This window comes from Protopterus annectens, chromosome 10.part0 (genome assembly GCF_019279795.1).
Source record: "Protopterus annectens isolate FY-2018-M chromosome 10.part0, PAN1.0, whole genome shotgun sequence".
NCBI lineage: Eukaryota > Metazoa > Chordata > Ceratodontiformes > Protopteridae > Protopterus > Protopterus annectens.
Genome location: NC_056744.1, coordinates 759,579,736 through 759,603,967, shown reverse-complemented (window position 1 = coordinate 759,603,967; position 24,232 = coordinate 759,579,736). Strand labels below are relative to the sequence as shown.

General features: G+C 39.6%; 1 protein-coding gene and 1 long non-coding RNA gene across 2 annotated transcripts in view; both read right to left on the bottom strand.

Moving 5' to 3' along the window:
• Positions 1-24,232, bottom strand: part of PDE4B (phosphodiesterase 4B) — a 2,058,783-nt gene that overhangs the window by 1,799,023 nt on the left and 235,528 nt on the right. The gene's annotated exons all lie outside the window — the stretch shown is intronic.
• LOC122813322 lies at positions 10,980-14,193 on the bottom strand. Its single transcript, XR_006366662.1, has 3 exons — positions 13,982-14,193; positions 12,744-12,863; positions 10,980-11,624 (listed from the first exon to the last, which is right to left on the bottom strand). It is a non-coding gene; the product is annotated as an uncharacterized LOC122813322 (long non-coding RNA).

Sequence of the window (24,232 nt, the reverse complement as noted above, 5' to 3'; positions counted from 1 at the left end):
TTTCTAAGCTCCTCTGGTTGATTCTTATAATTATCATGCAGTATTTTATATGCTTTACTAATTATTCCTTTTTTAATGGCAGCTTCTGCTCTAGATTCTGTTAAAAACTCTACCAGTGCTGGTCTTTCATTCAGCAGCCCCCTATTTCTTTCCCTTTGCCTATACTTTGATATCAATCCTTGATAGGGAAAGCAATCTCTAACCTGCAGTCCAAATAAATACTTGGCCTCTTTCCATTCTGTTACCTTTTCCTTTCTACTTATTTGTCCCACTACCTTGGTTCCTTTGACAGTTTTCTCCAAAAAGTTCCATTCCCCTCTTGCCAATTATGTGCATCCCTGACCACAGTCATCCCTATCAGCAAAATCTATTTTCTGGCCTCCTAAATGGCTTTGTGGTTAATGAATGGTGGATTGCAACAATTAGCCCTCTTTACATATGTGGGAAATCTACTGACCCAGGTAACTATGATCCTTAAGTCTGACTAGTTATATATGTAAAGCCATGGAAATAATCATCATAGATATTATAAAGGAAGACATAGGAAACCATCAGACACTTATTCCAACACCGGGTAGTTTGTCAAAGGTAGTTTGTGTCAACTCAACCTGGTGGACGTTTTCAAGAAAGCCACCAAAACTATGGAGAAGGGAAACATGGTAGAACTGCCTGTCTTGACCTGGCCAAAACATTTGACAGTATTCCCCATTTATGCATTGTAGGCAAACTCATGGAACTGGGAATACACATCTACAGCACTCATTGGGTAGTCAACTGGTTCACAGATAGGGCAATGAAAGTCAGATAGGGAGCTCTACATCAACAAAAAGGTCTGTCACTAGTTGAGCCATAAAGGGCTTAGTTATGGGCTGGTCCTTTATGGCATTTACTTTTTCAAAGTCAGAGCTAACATCAAGGACCTCCAGTTGAACAAGTTTGCAGATGACTGCAAGCTCATTGCAATCATAGCATTCTACAAGGGCACTAATATCCTCCAAGAGGGTTTGTCACAAATTAATACTTGGTTCCAGAGAAATGGTCTACAAATGAATGCCAAAAATGTATAATAGTACCATTTGGAAATTCCCCCACCCCAAGGAATTACCACATAGATGATATACCCCTACGTGTAGACCCAGAGGTTAAGGACTTGGGGACATATGTGAGCAGAGACTTGGCTTTTAATCATTATGTGTCTACTGATGTAAGGAAATCATTCTTCATTGTTCAACTTATAAGCACGGGAATGACATCCAGGTCCAAGAATGTCATTGCCATTGTACTCAGCCTTCATTAGACCAGTCATTGAGTACAATTCTCCTTTGGTATGCATATGACCAGGCACATACAACACATGGAAAGCCACATAGGTTCCTCACAAAAATAATACAAGGAGTGGACCACAGAGAATACACAGGGCACATCAAAACCTTATATTTATACTCTGTCTCCTACACACAGCTGAAATGTGATCTGTGGTTGACTTACAAGGTATTACCTGATCCAGTGCAGACTTGCTGAACATCCACAGGTCTAACAGCATTTGAAATACCTGATCAAAAGACCTAAACCTCATTTACAATATAAATAGAACATATTGGAAGGACAGGTCAGTGTCTCAGAGACAGCCCTTATTGTGGAACAGGATTTCCATCCATATTCTTCCTTGACCCTATTCAAATAAAGCCTGGAGCAATGGATGGAGAATCAGAAATTTACCCCTGGACTGACATTTATGCTGCTGTTTGGACAGAGGTAGCTTGCAAATGCTCTGTCACCTAAACCCAGCTAGATGCCCCAGGGATATTTATCCTGTCATTTGTGAATGGGAAAATGAGTTCTGGATTAAAAAGGCCTCCTATGGCCATTAGCCTTATAATCTTGTATGAACCTATACACACTGGATTCAAGATTTCATAAAGTTAAGTCCACATTCAACTGTATAAACAGTTTCAAATCTCATATAAAAATGATGCTTTGAGAGATATTTTGGCCATTTATATTCAAAGCATAACAACTTTTCACACGTATACAAATAGAGCAGTAGTTATATAACAATGTCCCAATGACACTGACCTGATTCTTGCATCTCCAAAACATAAACAATATCATAGAAGGTGTACTGTTGCTGCAAGAGATAGTGATGGTGTTTGCTTAACGAAATGCCTGAATGTGGCTAAAAACCTGCTATATTTGGTAAAAAGAAAAAATAGCATTTGTGCCAAGAGGTTTAAAATAAAGATATGACTTGTCTCTGTTGAATACACATTTACTAATTGTTGTGTAGTATACCCACTTTACAAAAACCTAAGTTATAAATCTTGCTCAACAATTAATAAGTCCTTGTCACTGGTAGTTTTAACCTTAGCCAAAAATGTTTTCTCTATGACAAAGAATTTGGCAGGAGGGGAAGATGGTTAGTAGACACACATAGACAACCCCATTAACAGATGTTGGTTCTCTATACATTTTGCTAAAGGGTGTCTCCCACCTCAGCAAACAATGTTCATTTAAATAATTAGTGCATTCCTTATGCACTTCTACAGAGCACTTTAGACCAAAAATCCATCCCTCCACAACTACTTTTTTCCCATTTTGCAAATGGGGTCAGGGTGTCACTTCAACATTGACAATTATCTATAGTCAATGTTTTCACTGCCAGGTGTCTAGAAGTTTAAATTATCAAGGTACTCCAAAATAAATGTTATGCCCCATGAAATATAAATACCACGATAGCAATATAGCATGCATCAAAACTACATTATGCCTAAAAACATGCTACACATAAAATCTGTGATTCAAAATAATCCGTGAAAATATGTGCATAACATCTGCACCGGGCAACAGCATAAAAAATCACTAAAGAAGATAATGATTTTGTTTTAAACAAAGATCTAACATTAGCAATAAATAATCAGACTAAAGGTAATTAAATATATTTGAAATTATTGCCTTAATAGTATATGCATTTTGAATTGAGATATAAAGAGAAGAGACATCTGTGTTAGCCTAGTAAAAATCATGCTAGCCAACTTGCCCAACTCAGTTGTATTTTTCAAGGCAAAAGGTGAAAGATTGTATGACACTGTCTAGAAAAACAGAATCATATAAATAACTGTCCAGTGTGGAAACAATTGGACAGCCAGTTGAATTGGTTAAGGACTCCTGGATCTTGGACAGTGTGTAAAAAAACAGCATACTAGATTCATAGCATACAATTTCTTTACCTGGGCCTTAGTAATAAAGCCCCAAACTGTACCCCATTCCAATAAAGTTTTTATGTTTTGATGAACTTCTACAAATCAAAGAGTTTTAAACCATCTGCAGATACATATCTCTGGGCATCACAACCAAATTGTATCCAACCTCCTGGACTGAACACATCATGAACTTTAAAAATTTGCAGTTGCCTGAGAGTGAGTCATTCCTCTCTAGCTAAAATATAAAATGTGAATGTGTACATTTTAAACTCTTTCAGTTTTACTTTTAATAACGTCAGTGTAACTTTTTCAAACACGGTAATATAATGGCATGATTTTGGAGGACAAAAATTTGGATGAGCCTTTAATTCAGGAAACTGCAACAAACGATCCAAGGTACATAAATTGTCACAGCTTGTTCTTAGTCCCAAATAGTATAAAAATTAAACAGTTCTTCCTCAGAATTGTCATTTATAATGTTATAGGAGTTATTTAGAAAGAAACAGCTAAGATGCACTTTACATCAATGCCAGAAGACATGTAAAGTTAATTCAGTGCTGCTGATGAATACATTTCAGAGTGTTATTTGGTGAAAACTTTCATGTGTTGATATGCATGAGCTTACTAAGAAGGTGAGTAACTTAGGCACAAGGAAACTCCTGCTGGTTTTACTTAGTAAAAGGGGCATATTCAACAGGTGACCTTCAAATATTTTGACATGGATTAGGAGTAATGGCACCCTTCCAGCCTTGTCTCACAGAGTGTTCTGTTCTGTTGCACAATTTCATTTTAAGTTTATATACAATAACTCCAAAGATAATATTAAGAAATGCCATTTTCTGTACTTACTGTCTGTGCCTGTTATTATTTACCTGTGTATGTGGCCTAGGTCATGGATAAAAAGTGGTTTGATACCAATCCATCTATGAGGTTAGCACATCAAAAAAGGAGGAAGCCAACTCCATGGCATAGAAGCTTAAAGCCGTAACTATGTTACAGCTACCCTGAGTTCAGACAGCTGATTGGGCACCTGCAGTAGCTGTTTGGGATTGAGGGGACTGAGTGGCTGTTGCCAGCTTTACCATCCTTAGAGTAAGGAGGTGGTTTTAGCTTGCCACATGGGTCACACTTACTGGGAGCATGAGGTCTTCACCACATATAGCCAACAATCATATTATACATGTGCAAGTAACACAGTAAGCTAAAGGGAATTCCACTTATGGAAGTATGCTTCCTTCTTGGAAGGTAGCATAAAGTAAAACTTGGAATAGCTTCACCACGGAGGGGTGCTCCACCAGAGAGGAGAGTAGGCCACCCCATAGGACCAGCTGACTGGCACACTCTATACCACTAAACTCTTGCCATGGAGTGAATGAGCAGACTGAGGAATCCTGGGCAATTTGATATGTTTTTTCAGATGAGGCATAGCTCAAATAGGTCAACTCAGCCCTTTGAGGAGAATAACAAAAAAAAGTAAGGAAGTTTAATTTGATATGTTTTTTCAGATGAGGCATCTAATTCACCTTACAGACCTTTTCTAGAGAGGAACTAATAGTCTCATCTTTAATTCCAAATGTCAGATTTGAAGCATGGTGGGCGGCACAGTGGTGCAGTGGTTAACATTGTCACCTCACAGCAAGAGGTTCTCCGGTTCGATTCTCGGCTGGGGTGCCTTCTGTGTGGAGTTTGCATGTTCTCCCTGTGTTCACGTGGGTTTCCTCCGGGTACTCCGGTTTCCTCCCACATTCCAAAGACATGCATCTGGAGCATTTCTCCCCGGGCCTCCGCTGAAAACAGGCTCTGTGGAACCTAGTCGGACTTTCCTGGTCAACAAATGATAAATAAATAAATAAAAAATAAAAGCACTAGAGTGGCTTAGTGACAGGATATCTGCATTAGAGTTCCAGGATCAGGAATCAGTCCTGTCTTCTGCCACTGCCTACATGGATTCTGCATGTTCTTTCTGCATTTCTGTGTGATTTCTCTCACCGTCCAGAAACCTTGTAGCACAATGGCTGCACCTCTTATGATATGAGTGATGGCTTGGAGGGGACAGTGTTCTGCACACCATCAATGCTAAACTCACAGTGCATCTTTCCTGAATTTCCAAAATGTTCCACATTTGCCTAAAAGTCCAAAAGGGTGTTACATTTAGGGCAATAAGCAGGATACAGGTCTTAGAAAAAAGCTTTAGCTTTATTCAGCAAATTATGGGCCATCTACTGACATGTTACATTTGTTTTATTTCACAAACCATAACTTTTTTGAGATTGTTACGATTTGCACTTTATCTGTAAATGTTAACAATCTGGTGCATCACCACTTTTCAGCATCTATATAGCGTTTATTTTAGAAATACACATTAAAGTATTATTGCCTTTTTGTATTTTGTGCAAACATTGAAAGATACATCACTGAAACAGGGCATTATATTCTAGTATGAAAAACAGGGACACTAATTTGCAAATAATCAGTGTGAAATTCGATTCATGAAATGAACGTTTAGGAATTATACTTGTAAAGTGTGAACGTTGACACAGTGGTGCAGTGTGTAGCATTGCTATCTCACAACAAGAGGTTCTACAGTTTCATTTTCATCTGGGATCTGTGCAGAAGCTACATGTTTCTCTGTGTACTTCAGTTGCCTCCCATAATCCAAAACTATGCAGTAGGTGGACTGGGCAGTCTAAACTGACCACTGATGTACATGATTGTGATATGGAAGAACAATGCTGGCAGGACTAGCCACACAGTGGTGTAAATACTGACTCTAGATGATTATCATATTTGATGTGACACCTTGACTGTGTGTACAGAAATATGAAAAACATGTGTCTGGGTGGAAGAACTGCTGGCTGTTATTGTGATTCGGTTATAATTTCAGTGCATCTATGACTAAGGAGGATTAGACAGACTCTACATACTGGAAATGATTGTTTTAAAATTAATGAATAAAAAAAGAGATACATATTGCAGTCAGATAACTTTCTGGCCAAAAATGTCAAACTCCATGATATTTAATGTTTTACCATTTCTCAATGACCTTGTTTCTGGAATTGTTTGATATTTTCCAGAAAAAAAAGGAAAAGGCAGTTTTTGTTTTAAGCACTAGCACTCAGCTTTTGTTGCCTTACAAGTGCTAACTAGCTGCCAAATGCAAATACAATGAGCAGAAACCAGTATTTTCCTTCTCCAAGTTTTGTGGATGCAAGCAATTAACCTGCATTGACCTAGTTTTGTTATTTTGCTTTGTATGAGAAAGCATGAAAAAAAAATTATCGTGTAAAGAATTCTAGTGACATACCTTACAGATAGCTACCAAGATGTCTGACACAGCTTATTAGAGTTTCAGCTGACTGCCAGTTCGGAAATAGTTGCTTTGACTTTAGATATCTGGTCTATTATATGTGGCCTCTATACATATGGCTACTGTCTGTTTAGAAGTGATTTATTAAATACAAAGACAAGAATTTGCTATGATTTGTATATATCTTTTTAATAAGGTTGAACATTGAATAGAGCAGCCTACTTTGGTAACAATTTACCAGAAAGAGACAAATTAAGTTAGAATGCATACAGTATTGATTCACTAAGTTGGTATGTGGCAAAGAGTCAATGATTTATGGGCAGACTACACAATAGTAATTTTCTCATGTAACGTAAAGACATATAGATGAAATTTAATACAATGTTTTAAAGCACTGAAAGTCATCTTTCCTGGTAATGTTTGGGCTTAAAGAAGGGTGTGACATCAGGTCACTACGTTTGCTTAGTCATAGCATAAGCTAAATAGAGCCACTAACTGCCTCATAATAAGAATACTGAATGAATGAATAAATTAATGAATAGAACTGACCTCCAAATTCCATAAAGGCCTATGAAAATCTGACCTGTTTTAAGTCTTGCCTAGATATATTCTATGGGTATGATTCCTCTGGTATCTAGGCAGGTATAAAGGTTATTTTGCCTGTGTCACAGCTCCATTGTATTCTACTGGACCAGTGATCTTTCATACTGTCTTTTCTTTAATTACTGAGGCATGTCCATCTGCATTAAATCACACCTTGCATGCCTCATCTTGAAGAGACGTAATTTAGATAATTACCACCATATTTTCAACCTTCCTTACATAAGCAAGTATAATGAAGAGGTTGTTTAGTTGTATCTTGGTTCTGTTATTAAAGAATATTTTCTCCATATGACCAGTTCTAGTTTGGTTTCTGCATTAGACATAGTAAAGAAGTAATCATAGCTTGAGTCATAAATGACTTGCTGATGGTAACAGAAAAATGATGCTATTTTATTATGGCCATTTTTGAGCTCTGCTTTATCACAATGTTCTGTCAGACCAATTATAACTCACTGTAAAGCCATAGTTACTGTTCTGTATTGTCTCCTTCCTCTCAGGAGTTGCTTAACAGATTATATTTTATTTTTTTATTTTATTTATTTTTATTTTACATTTGTTGACCGGGATAGTCCGACTGGATACATGTCCATTTTCAGCGGAGTCCCGGGGAGAAAAGCTCCAACAAGGTTAATCAAGGTACATAAAGACATATCACATTGTATTCAAAGTGAGCAGATAATCACAATAGAAGGTACAAATGATAACATTACATTACATTCAGGTTAATTCACACTTAGTTGAATAAGACGGAAATTGCCTACTTGTAGGAATTACTCATGTGAAAAGTTAGTCAGGGTTTGTACATGGACAAAGCCAGTGTGATTTATAGTGGATTTTTAGTTCTTTTTTGAATAGCGCTAGTGATTGTAAGGACGTAAGCTTCTGGGGAAGAGAATTCCATACCTTGCCAATAATATTAGAGTAGAGTGAATCGCCACCTAGGTTATGGGACTTGCAAGTTTGTATTAAGAGTTTGTTAGATGAGCGAAGAGAGCTTAGGTTGGAGTAAGGGGTTAGGATGTTATTTAGGGCAGGGGTGTTATCTGGATGTTTCAGGATTTTAAAGGCTTCAATGAGTTGGTATTTCAGTAGAAGATTAGGGAGTTCTGGCCAGTCAAGTTTTTTCAGGCTAATGCAATGATGTGTTCTGTAAGGTAGGGCAGTGATGAATCTAGCAATGTGATTATAAGAAGTGGAAAGACGATTGAGGTCAGACTTGTTGAGGTTTGTAAGGTTTGGGAGGCGATAGTAGGGTGGATAGGAGGTGCGGGCAGTAGCTAACCTAGCGGCTGGAGTTAGGAAGGTTTTTAACCTATATAAAGAACCAAGATTTTTGTTAACCATTTTAATAGTTTGGTTGATGTGGGTGTCAAACCGTAGTTTATTGTCGATAATTACTCCTAATAGTTTAGCGTTGGTAGTAGGAGAAATAATGGTACCATTGTTAGATTGTATGGTAAAGTGTGTGAAAGGTGTTGGGTTGGATGGGTGGAAAAGAAGAAGTTGGGTTTTTTTTGGGTTTAAGATGAGTTGCTGGTTAGTTAGCCAATTTTCAACTTTGGTAAAGCAGTGTTGGGTGGTTATTAGAAGGTTATCAAGGATAGGATTAGAACAGATGATAGTTGAGTCATCTGCATATTGAATACAGGTGGCTTCGGGGATAACTGTATGGAGGTCATTTATAAAAATTGAGAACAGAAGAGGACCTAGGATGGACCCTTGGGGTACGCCTATACTATTCGGCAATAGGCAGGAGAGTTTGTTCTGCCACATAACTGCCTGTTGTCTACCTACGAGGTAGGCCTGAAACCAGTTTAGGACTTGGGTGTCTAGATGTAAGGTTGATAAGGTTTTGAGAAGTAGCTGGTGGTTTACCATGTCGAAAGCTTTCGACATATCTAGAAAGAGAGCTGAGGAGATATTTTTGTTATTCCGGTTATGGTTAATTTTCTCTGTGAAAGAGAGGAGGGCAGTAGTCGTGCTATGGTTGGGTCTAAATCCATGCTGACAATCAGTTAGTAGCTTGTTTTGGGTGAGATAGGACATGAGTTGGTTATGCACACACTTTTCCATGATTTTGGCAAGTGGTGATAGTATAGCAATTGGTCTATAGTTAGAGAGTTCGGTGGATGTTCCTCCTTTATGAAGAGGAATGACGTAAGATATTTTCCAGATTGCTGGGATAGTGGACTCGGTAATGGTTCTATTAATTAATATTGAAATAGGGTATGCTATGACATCTGCAGCAATTTGCAGGTATTCTGCAGGTAGAAGGTCTGCTGAGAGGGTAGTTGGTTTTAGTTTTTTCAAACAGGATCGGATGAAGGCAGTGGATATGGGTTGGAGGTTAAAGGATAGTGCAGAGTTAGGTGTCATAATGTTAGGTGTGGTAGAGGGGGTAGGTAGTTGGTTAGCTAGTACCTGAATTGTTTCGGTGAAGAAGGTATTAAAGTTGTTAGCTATTTCTTCTTGGTTCTTATCAGATAGAGTTTCTGGGGTAGGAGTGGTGGATTTTCCTGGTTGGAGAAGTTTGTTCAATCCTGCCCAGAATTTTTGAGGGTTCTTTTGGTTTTTGTTTTGTAGGTGGTGAAAGTAGTTTTTCTTATCTTGGGTGGTGGCCTTTTTGGTTTCATTCCTCATTTGCTGGAAGATGATCCGATCTAGTGGTAACTTGGTAGTACGCCATTTGTTCCATGCTTTGTCCCTATTAGTTATTTTGGTTTTGGATTCTGAGGTTAGCCAAGGTGCTATGTGAGTTTTGATTCTGGATACCCTTTTGGGGGCATGAGAGTCAAGTAGGGTAAGGAATGTTTGATTAAAATGTGAGACTGCCTCGTCTAGGGGAAGGGATTTCAATGTTGACCAGTTACAGTGATTGAGTGCCATGTTAAATTTTAGAGGATCAAATTTTTTTTTGTTTCTGACTGTTCTATAGACTGGTAAGCTAGCATTGGTTGTGTTATCTTTCATAATGTAAGTAAGCAAATGATCACTAAGATCATTGGGTAGAGTCCCCGGGGTATATTTTTGGGGGTGTTCCTTGATGAGCACCCAATCAAGTATGCTTTCCTTTTGTTTATTATTACCTAGTCTGGTGGTAGTGGTTATAACCTGAGAGAAACCATGGAGATTTAAAGAAGTAGGACTGGACTGTGCAGAGCATTTGTTCCAATCAATGTTAACATCTCCCAGGACTACTGTTTCTTGTGGATAGTTGTTATCTATCCAGTTTAAGATGGCTTCTAAAGTTTCAGTATTGTTCCCTGGGGGTATATAGATAACTATTAGGTTTAAGCTTTTTTGCTTATTTAATTGTATTTTTAGAGCTAAAATTTCAGCATTTGCAACCTGCGGTGGTTGTTTGGGGTGAGTTAGGATGTTTAGCGTATTTTTATATAGGACAGCTATCCCACCTCCTCTTTTCTTTAATCGGTCAGCTCTGAGTATGTTGAACCCAGGTGACATTATCTGATTGTCTTTGGTTGATGGTTTAAGCCAAGTTTCAGTTAGACACATGATGTCAGTTAAGTAGGTTGCAAGCATGGCATGTAAGTTGTGAACCTTGTTGTTCAGACTTCTTATGTTTAAGTGACAAATGAGTAGAGAGTTAGCTGGTCTAAGGGAGATTGGATGTTGAGTGGGCTCTGTTGATCTGGTAGGGCCTGGGTTGGGATGGATATCTCCATCTTTGGTGATGTTTTTCCTTAGGTATTCTATTAATTTTAGAACTTTGGATAGTAATTTTAGACCTAGCTTTGTTTTGGTAGTTATATGGTGTTGCTTTTTTAGGTACAGATCACTCAGTTTTGTTGTTTTGGGGGTTGAATTATGGGGGAAGAATTCGTCTATAGATGGTGGGGAGGGGGAACTTGTGTGATAATTTGGGTAGTGGAATCCTGATAAGGACAGGTGTTCATAACTTGTTAAGAGATAGGGTAATAAAATGAGTGGTGGGATAAGTAGGATAATTATCCCTATTGGCTTGGGCATGGTGATGGTGTGCAGGGGCGGGAGTTGGTAGGGAGGAAGTCTAGTGGGTGGGAGAGGAAGTAGGCGTGGCCAGGTGGCTATAAATCTAGAGGTAGTGGGGGCGGGTGGGATAAGGGGGCAGGGTGGGGAGCGGAGCGAGCCCGAGCGAAGCGAGGGCGAAGCGGAGCGGGGCAAACCCAATCTCGGAGTTTGCAGACTACTGGTGAAGAGTCCTGATTTTTTATGTAGGAGATTTTACAAGCCAGGACTATTTTGGGCACTGCTGACTTCAATTTTGGAGCAAAAATAGAGCCAGGTTAAAGGAATTATTATAGTTTTGGATGGTGGCTGCTGTGTTTGAACCCAATAATTGGTCCGTAAATAGTAATTACAATTTAAATAATATGTTAACAGTATCTATTAACCTTGGGCTGAGTTTGAGGTAACGTTGGGGCTGAGGCTTTGTCCGTGCTTTCGCACCTGGTCTGGCGGTCCTATCTTGGACAGTTAGATTACTGCCAGTCAAGAAGAGTACTGGGCAGTACCTGAATAGAGGATATAATATGTTAGATTAGTACCATTTCAATTAGGAATAGACAGGTAATATTACAAACAAAACCAGAATTCTGTTGGCAAATATTTAACTATACCTATTGTTTTTATCATTAGTGTTGAGAGAGACTCTATAAAATAAGCACGTTCTGAACATATGAAAAATAGGTAGTAAATGTCGCCAGCTCTAGCAGAGATTGCCAAGAGACGTAACATCAGTTTGTTTTAGCCTAGGAAAACACATTGCCGTTCAGAGCTAACTTTCTAGATAACTAGCTTCAACAGAGTCATTGGTTTGGTATCTAAACAACACTACAGCAGGTTCTTCACACATACGAAACACGCTACAGTTCTGAGCGAAATTACCAACCAAGCGTTAAATATTATGCAGTCGCTAGTGGAGTACGCCCAATACACGTGCAGTTAGCTTTACATGTAGGTAGGTTTGGTGATGTTTACAAGCAATACAAAGTAAATTTTATGGCAATTTGGACTATTATTGCAGTCGCTAGTGCAGTATGTATCAACAAACAACATCGACTATCTTTGCAGTCGCTAGAACAGTGTATCAATGAAGAAACGCTATAATACTAACATCATTGCACATACTAAAACGCGAGCAGTAGCTTTACATGTAGGTAGGTTTAGTAAGGTTTACAAGCAGTACAAAGTAACTTTACAGCAACATAGTCTATCATAGCAGTCGCTAGTGCAGTATATCAACAAACAAATGCTGTAATAGTATCAGCATTGCACATACCCTGTTTTTAGGCGGCCAAGTGGGTCAGGAACACAGCAGCTATAGAGAAATGGCGGAAACTGGGGGGGGATATATAACTTTTGCTGATGTCAGAGGGAGGTGGGCAGTCCCAATCTCTGCAAACCCAATCTTGGAGTTTGCAGACTACAGGTGAAGAGTCCTGATTTTTTATGTAGGAGATTTTACAAGCCAGGACTATTTTGGGCACTGCTGACTTCAATTTTGGAGCAAAAATAGAGCCAGGTTAAAGGAATTATTATAGTTTTGGATGGTGGCTGCTGTGTTTGAACCCAATAATTGGTCCGTAAATAGTAATTACAATTTAAATAATATGTTAACAGTATCTATTAACCTTGGGCTGAGTTTGAGGTAACGTTGGGGCTGAGGCTTTGTCCGTGCTTTCGCACCTGGTCTGGCGGTCCTATCTTGGACAGTTAGATTACTGCCAGTCAAGAAGAGTACTGGGCAGTACCTGAATAGAGGATATAATATGTTAGATTAGTACCATTTCAATTAGGAATAGACAGGTAATATTACAAACAAAACCAGAATTCTGTTGGCAAATATTTAACTATACCTATTGTTTTTATCATTAGTGTTGAGAGAGACTCTATAAAATAAGCACGTTCTGAACATATGAAAAATAGGTAGTAAATGTTGCCAGCTCTAGCAGAGATTGCCAAGAGACGTAACATCAGTTTGTTTTAGCCTAGGAAAACACATTGCTGTTCAGAGCTAACTTTCTAGATAACTAGCTTCAACATAGTCACTGGTTTGGTATCTAAACAACACTACAACAGGTTCTTGACACATTCAAAACACGCTACAGTTCAGAGCGAAATTACCAACCAAGCGTTAAATATTATGCAGTCGCTAGTGGAGTACGCCCAAAACACGTGCAGTAGCTTTACATGTAGGTAGGTTTGGTAAGGTTTACAAGCAGTACAAAGTAATTTTACAGCAATATGGACTATTATTGCAGTCGCTAGTGCAGTATGTATCAACAAACAACATCGACTATCATTGCAGTCGCTAGAGCAGTATATCAATGAAAAACGCTATATTACTAACAACATTGCACATACCCTAAAACACGTGCAGTAGCGTTACATGTAGGTAGGTTTAGTAAGGTTTACAAGCAGTACAAAGTAACTTTACAGCAACATAGTCTATCATAGCAGTCGCTAGTGCAGTATATCAACAAACAAATGCTGTAATAGTATCAGCATTGCACATACCCTGTTTTTAGGCGGCCAAGTGGGTCAGGAACACAGCAGCTATAGAGAAATGGCGGAAACTGGGGGGGGATATATAACTTTTGCTGATGTCAGAGGGAGGTGGGCAGTCCCAATCTCTGCAAACCCAATCTCGGAGTTTTCAGACTACTGGTGAGGAGTCCTGATTTTTTATGTAGGAGATTTTACAAGCCAGGACTATTTTGGGCACTGCTGACTTCAATTTTGGAGCAAAAATAGAGCCAGGTTAAAGGAATTATTATAGTTTTGGATGGTGGCTGCTGTGTTTGAACCCAATAATTGGTCCGTAAATAGTAATTACAATTTAAATAATATGTTAACAGTATCTATTAACCTTGGGCTGAGTTTGAGGTAACGTTGGGGCTGAGGCTTTGTCCGTGCTTTCGCACCTGGTCTGGCGGTCCTATCTTGGACAGTTAGATTACTGCCAGTCAAGAAGAGTACTGGGCAGTACCTGAATAGAGGATATAATATGTTAGATTAGTACCATTTCAATTAGGAATAGACAGGTAATATTACAAACAAAACCAGAATTCTGTTGGCAAATATTTAACTATACCTATTGTTTTTATCATTAGTGTTGAGAGAGACTCTATAAAATAAGCACGTTCTGAACATATGAAAAATAGGTAGTAAATGTCGCCAGCTCTAGCAGAGATTGCCAAGAGACGTAACATCAGTTTGTTTTAGCCTAGGAAAACACATTGCCGTTCAGAGCTAACTTTCTAGATAACTAGCTTCAACATAGTCACTGGTTTGGTATCTAAACAACACTACAACAGGTTCTTGACACATTCAAAACACGCTACAGTTCAGAGCGAAATTACCAACCAAGTGTTAAATATTATGCAGTCGCTAGTGGAGTACGCCCAAAACACGTGCAGTAGCTTTACATGTAGGTAGGTTTGGTAAGGTTTACAAGCAGTACAAAGTAATTTTACAGCAATATGGACTATTATTGCAGTCGCTAGTACAGTATGTATCAACAAACAACATCGACTATCATTGCAGTCGCTAGAGCAGTATATCAATGAAGAAACGCTATATTACTAACAACATTGCACATAGCCTAAAACACGTGCAGTAGCGTTACATGTAGGTAGGTTTAGTAAGGTTTACAAGCAGTACAAAGTAACTTTACAGCAACATAGTCTATCATAGCAGTCGCTAGTGCAGTATATCAACAAACAAATGCTGTAATAGTATCAGCATTGCACATACCCAGTTTTTGGGCGGCCCAGTGGGTCAGGAACACAGCAGCTATAGAGAAATGGCGGAAACTGGGGGATATATAACTTTGCTGATGTCAGAGGGAGGTGGGCAGTCCCAATCTCTGCAAACCCAATCTTGAGTTTGCAGACTACTGGTGAGGAGTCCTGATTTTTTATGTAGGAGATTTTACAAGCCAGGACTATTTTGGCACTGCTGACTTCAATTTAGGAGCAAAAATAGAGCCAGGTTAAAGGAAATATTATAGTTTTGGATGGTGGCTGCTGTGTTTGAACCCAATAATTGGTCCGTAAATAGTAATTACAATTTAAATAATATGTTAACAGTATCTATTAACCTTGGGCTGAGTTTGAGGTAGCGTTGGGGCTGAGGCTTTGTCCGTGCTTTCGCACCTGGTCTGGCGGTCCTATCTTGGACAGTTAGATTACTGCCAGTCAAGAAGAGTACTGGGCAGTACCTGAATAGAGGATATAATATGTTAGATTAGTACCATTTCAATTAGGAATAGACAGGTAATATTACAAACAAAACCAGAATTCTGTTGGCAAATATTTAACTATACCTATTGTTTTTATCATTAGTGTTGAGAGAGACTCTATAAAATAAGCACGTTCTGAACATATGAAAAATAGGTAGTAAATGTCGCCAGCTCTAGCAGAGATTGCCAAGAGACGTAACATCAGTTTGTTTTAGCCTAGGAAAACACATTGCCGTTCAGAGCTAACTTTCTAGATAACTAGCTTCAACATAGTCACTGGTTTGGTATCTAAACAACACTACAACAGGTTCTTGACACATTCAAAACACGCTACAGTTCAGAGCGAAATTACCAACCAAGCGTTAAATATTATGCAGTCGCTAGTGGAGTACGCCCAAAACACGTGCAGTAGCTTTACATGTAGGTAGGTTTGGTAAGGTTTACAAGCAGTACAAAGTAATTTTACAGCAATATGGACTATTATTGCAGTCGCTAGTGCAGTATGTATCAACAAACAACATCGACTATCATTGCAGTCGCTAGAGCAGTATATCAATGAAGAAACGCTATATTACTAACAACATTGCACATACCCTAAAACACGTGCAGTAGCGTTACATGTAGGTAGGTTTAGTAAGGTTTACAAGCAGTACAAAGTAACTTTACAGCAACATAGTCTATCATAGCAGTCGCTAGTGCAGTATATCAACAAACAAATGCTGTAATAGTATCAGCATTGCACATACCCTGTTTTTAGGCGGCCAAGTGGGTCAGGAACACAGCAGCTATAGAGAAATGGCGGAAACTGGGGGGGGATATATAACTTTTGCTGATGTCAGAGGGAGGTGGGCAGTCCCAATCTCTGCAAACCCAATCTTGGAGTTTGCAGACTACAGGTGAAGAGTCCTGATTTTTTATGTAGGAGATTTTACAAGCCAGGACTATTTTGGGCACTGCTGACTTCAATTTTGGAGCAAAAATAGAGCCAGGTTAAAGGAATTATTATAGTTTTGGATGGTGGCTGCTGTGTTTGAACCCAATAATTGGTCCGTAAATAGTAATTACAATTTAAATAATATGTTAACAGTATCTATTAACCTTGGGCTGAGTTTGAGGTAACGTTGGGGCTGAGGCTTTGTCCGTGCTTTCGCACCTGGTCTGGCGGTCCTATCTTGGACAGTTAGATTACTGCCAGTCAAGAAGAGTACTGGGCAGTACCTTGGGCTGAGTTTGAGGTAACGTTGGGGCTGAGGCTTTGTCCGTGCTTTCGCACCTGGTCTGGCGGTCCTATCTTGGACAGTTAGATTACTGCCAGTCAAGAAGAGTACTGGGCAGTACCCTGTTTTTAGGCGGCCAAGTGGGTCAGGAACACAGCAGCAGCCATTCTCTATCTGTAAATTTTTCACATTCAGTTTCCACAGGGTTGAGCTTTGTATCCTTTGTTATTATATATCTATACGCTTCCTTTGTTTGAACTCATCAGGAGGAATGGCCTTCTGTATCATTGTTATACTGATGACACAAATGTTACTTCTTCCCTCAGGACAATTTGTCTGCCATAGATTTCTCATGCAAGGACCTGAAATGCATTCAGAATTGGATGTCCATCAATCATCTGTGTCGTAACATGTCAGAAACTGTTCCCATTGTTACTGATGCCACAATAAGGGACAGTAGGTATCTAACCATAACTCTTGCTGCAATTTACAGTGGTGAAAGGCTCACATTTGTGAACAAGGATAAAAATCTTGATTTTATTAATGATGACAGACTGACAGATAGGGACCAACATCAGCTGCTACAACATCATCCTTTTTTACATCTGTGAAAACTTTTGAAATTCAAGCACCTTCTCCCCAAAGACTTTTCTATGGTTATGCATTCCCTGGTTTCTTTTATCTTTGTTACTAACCTCCCTTTAAAGGAACTACTAATGTGAGTTTGATTGTCTGCAGATAATTCAGAATTCACCTGGGTGATCATTTACAGGTACTACCAGGTACCTTCATATTATACAAGTTCCCATAGCTCTCAGCTGATTTAGCATAGCACTATGATTCAGCCTTGCTCCACCTAGATGTCCTGATTTTCTCCATAAAGTCTGACCTGTTTAGGAGTATGTACCGTATTGCATACATGAATTACATATATGCAGGTATTCCCAGTTGCAATATATAGTTAATATTTCTTAGTTCAAGGTATGCCTGTGTTCAGGACAGAGACCATATAAGAATGCAGACTCCACATTTGTAAAGTTCTTAGTTCAAGGTATGCCTGTGTTCAGGACAGAGACCATATAAGAATGCAGACTCCACATTTGTAAAGTTCTTAGTTCAAGGTATGCCTGTGTTCAGGACAGAGACCATATAAGAATGCAGACTCCACATTTGTAAAGTTCTTAGTTCAAGGTATGCCTGTGTTCAGGACAGAGACCATATAAGAATGCAGACTCCACATTTGTAAAGTTCTTAGTTCAAGGTATGCCTGTGTTCAGGACAGAGACCATATAAGAATGCAGACTCCACATTTGTAAAGTTCTTAGTTCAAGGTATGCCTGTGTTCAGGACAGAGACCATATAAGAATGCAGACTCCACATTTGTAAAGTTCTTAGTTCAAGGTATGCCTGTGTTCAGGACAGAGACCATATAAGAATGCAGACTCCACATTTGTAAAGTTCTTAGTTCAAGGTATGCCTGTGTTCAGGACAGAGACCATATAAGAATGCAGACTCCACATTTGTAAAGTTCTTAGTTCAAGGTATGCCTGTGTTCAGGACAGAGACCATATAAGAATGCAGACTCCACATTTGTAAAGTTCTTAGTTCAAGGTATGCCTGTGTTCAGGACAGAGACCATATAAGAATGCAGACTCCACATTTGTAAAGTATACTAAATTACAAACCGGATAATCTTGTTATCATTATCATCAGCCCCCTTTTTCCAATTTCCTGCTTGGGTTTGGCGTGTCTTGATAGTTGTCACTGTCTCTCTCAATTCAGTGCCACTCTCCTCCTGTGCCTTGCCTTCTTCCTGTGTGTCCCAAATCTTCTTTAGCAGATGATCCTCTGCTTTTCTCACCATGAGCCCAAACCACAGTAAACTGCTCTCTTTGACTTTCTCTGCAATTGGAGTTAGTTTGGCTTCTGCTCTGATATCCACATTTTTTCATCTGTCCTAGAATGTGCATTCTATTACTCATCTCAGACACTTCATCTCCATCACCTTCAGCTTCCTCGACTGCTCTGCCTTCACTGCCCAGGTTTCTGTACCATACAGTAGTACTGGTCACACCACTGTTTTGTATACCTTACTTTTCAGCTTCTTTGGCATCCTTTTGTCATACACTATCTCTGACACTCTGTGCCACTTGGCTGCTGCCCATTTAATTCTAGCTTTGTCCTCCTCATTCAGACCTCCCTTCTCCTCAACCAACCCTCCCAGATACTTGAAGCTGTTTACATGTTCCACTATTTTCCCTTCAATCTCAGTTTTCAGCTTCTGATTCTCCCATTTGCTGCCATTGCAATTGTGCTATCTGTATTTAGTTTCATTCTATGTGCCTTCAGGTTGTATTCTATTCCCCTACTCTTTGCTGAAGTTTTTGCTCAGAGCGTGCCTGCCTGTATACAGACAGCAACATTGGTGACATGTCTCTTCTGACCTATTTGCCAATGTAGTCCATCACTAGTATGAACAACAGTTTACTGAAGCTGAACTATGATGCACACCTACTCTCACTAGGAATCTCCCTGAAAATCCAAGCACTGCTTGTACTTGAGTCTTTGGGTCCTTGTACATAGGCGTCATTAATTCTAGCAATGTTTCTGAGACTTCAAACCATCACAGGACTGCCCACATCAGCTTCTTGGGAACTTGTGATACACTTTATCCAAGTCTAGAAATGCAAGTTGGATTCGTTCCTCATTTCTAGCTACTTCTCAACTATCTGTCTCATTGCAAACATCGGTCAGTTGAGCTGCATCCTGATCTGAATCTGAACTGCTCCTTTCCCATCTTACTTTCTACTACTCTGCATAGTCATTTATAAAACACCCTCCCTAGAACTTTCATGCACTGTGACAGGAGTTTGATATTTCTGCACACCCCATGGTTGTGGATGACCCTTTGCTCTTTTACAGTGCCACTAGTATGTTTAGTCTCCAGTCATCTGGGATATCCCTTTATCTCCATATTGCTATGAGTACCCTCAGCAATCATTTCTCCCCTATCTCACCCAACATCTTGACCATATCTGTTGTGAACTAATCTGAGCCTGCTGCTTTCCAGATTTGTGTAGATTCATCTAACGTAATTTCAGCAAATGGAAAAAAAGAATAAAAACTGTTTGTTCAAATCATTGCTGATGAACAACTCAACAATATTGTTTTTGCCAGGGTGGTGCACCCCCATGTGAAGGGACACCCTCTCACATCCCACTGACTGATACACACACACACACACACACACACACAAACATATATATATATATATATATATATATATATATATATATATATATACATATATACACACACACACACACACACACACACACACACACACACACACACACACACACACACACACACACACACACATACACACACACACACACACACACACACACGTATAGATATATATCGACTCTGAGGAGGTATAACAGCAAATGAAAAAAGCAAACTCTGCTGTCATCAAAAGTAATTTTGTCAAACAGCATTTGCTGCTTTTGCATTCACCAAAATTATGTTTGTTGAGATGACATGCTGCCTTACTTTTCCTAACTACATTTTCCTTAGTGCTGTTCCTACATCTTCTAGGGTGGACTTATCTTCAACTCCATCATAGGCTATGTCTGGGGCAGTATATTTTTTGTGGGGTTTTCTTAATTCAGAAGCTGCTAGAAGTACTCCTTCCATTTGTCTTTGATTTCCTGTCAGTTGGTAAGCAGGTTGTTGTTGGCATCCCTTATGGAAGGTGTTTTACTGTCTTCTTTATCATTCTATCTTTGCCTTACTATCTGATAGCATTTCTTTGTGCCATCTGCTGTATCACTTTCCAGAAGCTGGTAGAGTGCCTCTGATGTCTTGTTATTTGCTGTTGCAACTCCTGTTAGTCTCTTTGTTAGCCAAACAGTAATCTTTCTTAAGCCTGGTTTATCTTTTCTGTCTCCCTCTTTTTCCTGCACTCCTTTTTCTCTTGATGACTTCCTGGATTTTGTATCCAACCTCCAGCTTTCCTTATGTACCTTGCTTCCATGCCTGGCTCAAACAAATATCTGTTCTTTTGTCCTTATGCATGCTGTATTCAGTCACTGCCATAATTCTTCAACTCCACCTGTTTTCTCTTCTTCCTGACTTGATAGAACCCTGAGCAATTCCTTGACCTCCTGTGCTTGACCTTAGATACTTCTCTGACTACTGCATGTGGTGACCACTTGTTTATGTAGGCTGTTTCACTAGGGATGATTTGCAATCAATGACTATCCCCGTGTCCTTTCCATACTAAGAGGAAGTTTACCTGAGTTTCATGTTGGCCACTCTTCTATGTCATCTTGTGACAGTGTCTCTTTCTGAAGAATGTGTTGGCCACCATCAAGCCATTTGACAGACTGAAGTCTGGAAAGACATCTCCTTTATTTCTGTTGCCCCACCCATGTGGACCCAGGCAGTTCTCATATCCTGTTCGATATGTGGATTTGGGTCACCCATTATTGGCACCAGTTCATGTTGTCCTACTTTATCTAGTAGGTCCTGCAACTGCTATCTGAACATACTGTTTTTTCTCACTATCACAAACCTGTTGTGGGGCATTGGCTGAGATTGTGAGCACTGCCTTATCCTTATAGTAGAGCCTGATTGCCAGGAGTCTATCTCTAATACTTGATGACATCCCTCACTGTCTTCTGAAGACTCTTCCACACCACAATTCCCTCACCATTTATAGTCTGTCCTCCTCCTGAGTACTAGACTGGATCCCAAGCCAAGTGTCTTTCCTGCACTGTTCTTCCATCTAGACACCTAGATACAGAGGTTGTCCAGCCTCCTTCTAAGCATCAGCTCATCCACTTCCAAGCTCCATCCTATCAGTGAACCTATATTGAGTGTAGCAATCCTTAGTTCTTGTTTGGCAATTTAATTGGTTTTGCATACAGCTTTCACTCAACAGAGGTATTCCAACTAAACCAAGCTGGGCAACTGAACATTGGCCATGAGTAGCTTATTGACCCAGGGGCTGTATGATGGACAAATACTCACCAATAGGGACACATACACTTGTCCCACTGTAAGCATGGGTCCCTGCTGTAGGTCAAAGTTGGCTGGGTCCTCAACCCACTTATCATCATAACCATGCCCATTTTTGGCAACATTAGTTAACATGACTAAATCTTCTTGATCCAAATGTTTTATTGTTGACTGGCTAACCCTCACATGGTATGCAGTCTGTGATCTGTGTTTCCTGTCTAGAGGATACCATGCATTACAGATGATGCCCACATTGTTTGGTCTATACAACTTTTTCCCTTATAGGGCACCATCTACAATGTGTCCTGTTACCCAAAGATCCATTATTTTGTGTGTCTGAGGTGAAAAAACTCAGCATGTTTTTAGGAGGTTGAGGAACTCCAAAGAGACCCAGGGAGAACATGCAAACTCCATCCAGGCACTGGCCTGAAGTCAGGATTGAACCTTGTGTCATGTGTATGGGAGGCAAAGACCTTAACCCTTTTACAAAGTGGATGCCAAGAACCTTCTGACAGCTTAAAAGTATTCAAAGAACTGGAGTTGCATTCATGAATGAAGTTTCTCTGGACCCTAAGCATAATCTGTCTCTTATAAAGTAGTAGTGAATGGAAAATAAGCCAAGTATTGAAGTCTGAATATTTAAGATCTGGAACATCACTAGTAGATTACTAGGCTAAAGTGTCAAGAGCTCTTATAAACCTCACCAGTTTTCCAAAATGTTACCTAATTTTCTATTCCCTAGGGGAAAGATAACAAGGGTCAGCACATTGGGTTTTGACAATTTTTACAGACGTCCTCTGTCCAAAAGGGACATGGGGGCCAGCCCAGTAATGAATTTGTGATCTCAGATCCAGATCCAGATTGTGCTTGAAGATGATCAGGGAAGGGTTCTGCTTCATGTGAATAGGAAGCATATTCCAGAGGATGGGCTATCTCTGGGACATTTATCTGTCTCTGCATCATGATGTATTTGTGATAGAGATCAGATTTAGATCCTTGGAGCAGGTAAATCTTGTGCAGTTAGTTTTATGAATATTCAACATTTCCATCAGGGCTGAATATGTGACTGCCTTGTAGGTCAGCCATATATCACCCCTCAGTAATTGGTAGGAAACTGAATACAGTGATAAGGATTTTAATCGGTCCACATATGACATGTTGATTATACCCTGTATTTGTTTGGTGAGAAACATTTGAGGACACTCCAACTGTTGCAGATGCCTGGAGAGCTACATGCCAAAGGGTGCATTATACTCAATTATTAGCCTGATGACGGCCAGATGGATTGGTACTATGACATTGTTAGATCTGGATGTCATGCCCCTACTTATAAGCTGAGCTACATAGAATGATTTCTGCACAACTGTGGACTCATGGTGGTCAAAGTTAAGATTATTGTCTGTCTGAGTACCCAGATCTCTCATCACTGGCTCCATTATTCGGGAGATGCTATCAATTTTGTAATTTGTAGGGGTATTTGATTTTCCAAAGGGTATTATTATGCATCTCTTCGCACTTAGTTTGAGGCCATGGCTTTGACACCAAGCATTATTCTGCATCAGTCCTTTATGTATGATATCATCATCATTTGGGAAGTCAATTGCAGCCATTAGAAAACTTGGTCAGCCAAAGGCCATCTAAATTTGCCTTGACATCTGAGAAATATACCCAAACAGGAGGGGGCCCAGCACTGAGCCTTGTGGTACTCCACTGGTAACTGTCCTCTTGCTGGATGTGTATTTCCCCATCCTGATAACATGTGTCCTATCAGTGGGCCACTTGTTTATCCATCTGGTAACATAGAGGTTTATGCCCAATTTTGTGAGTTTATCTATTATACCCAAGTGGGGTATTGTGTCAAATGCCTTGGCCAGGTCAAGGGAGGTAGTATACACTGTTTTATTCTCATCCATGGCCTTGGTGATGAAATCCATCAAACTGAGCAAGTGCGACATGCCCTTGACGAAGCAGAACTGGGTTGAGTCTAGAGTCTGAAGATGTCCTATGTCATTTTTAATCAGGTCCAAGATTATTCTTTCCATATTCTTGCATATGAGGCTAGTCAGACTTAATTTTGGTAGTTTCCTGGGTCAATTTATGGTTCCCCCTTCTATAGAGGGATGACTGTTGCTCTCCTCCACCCTACTGAGAGAAAGCCTATTTGGAGACTGTAATTAAATAGATATCTGAGTGGGTCTACTAGGTCATGTTTCAAGCTATTTAATAAGTACCCTGGGATTCCATTAGGGCCCATTGACATCTTATTTCTAGCTTTATAGACAATCTCTTATTTTGTGATAACAGTCAAAGGAATGTTAGGGAGTATATTATGGGGAGTGACCAGAGGTGATCAGGGGGTGAAATTTAAGGTGAATTTATTAGCCAGCAGGTTTGCTATTTCTTTTGGCAGAGTACAGGTAGTGCTATCTAGAGCCAATTTAAAACATTGTTGAGTGTTTCCCTTAAGATTTTAGACATAACAAAAAGGCTTTGTGGTTATTCTTTTCTTGGAAGGCTATTTTCGTCTTGTATTTAGTTTTTGAGGACTTCACTAGTTTCCTGATTTGCCTGTTGAAATGAATGAGGGATTTTTTTCTTAGGTTGTTCACCCTACCACTTGCTTCTAGACAGGATT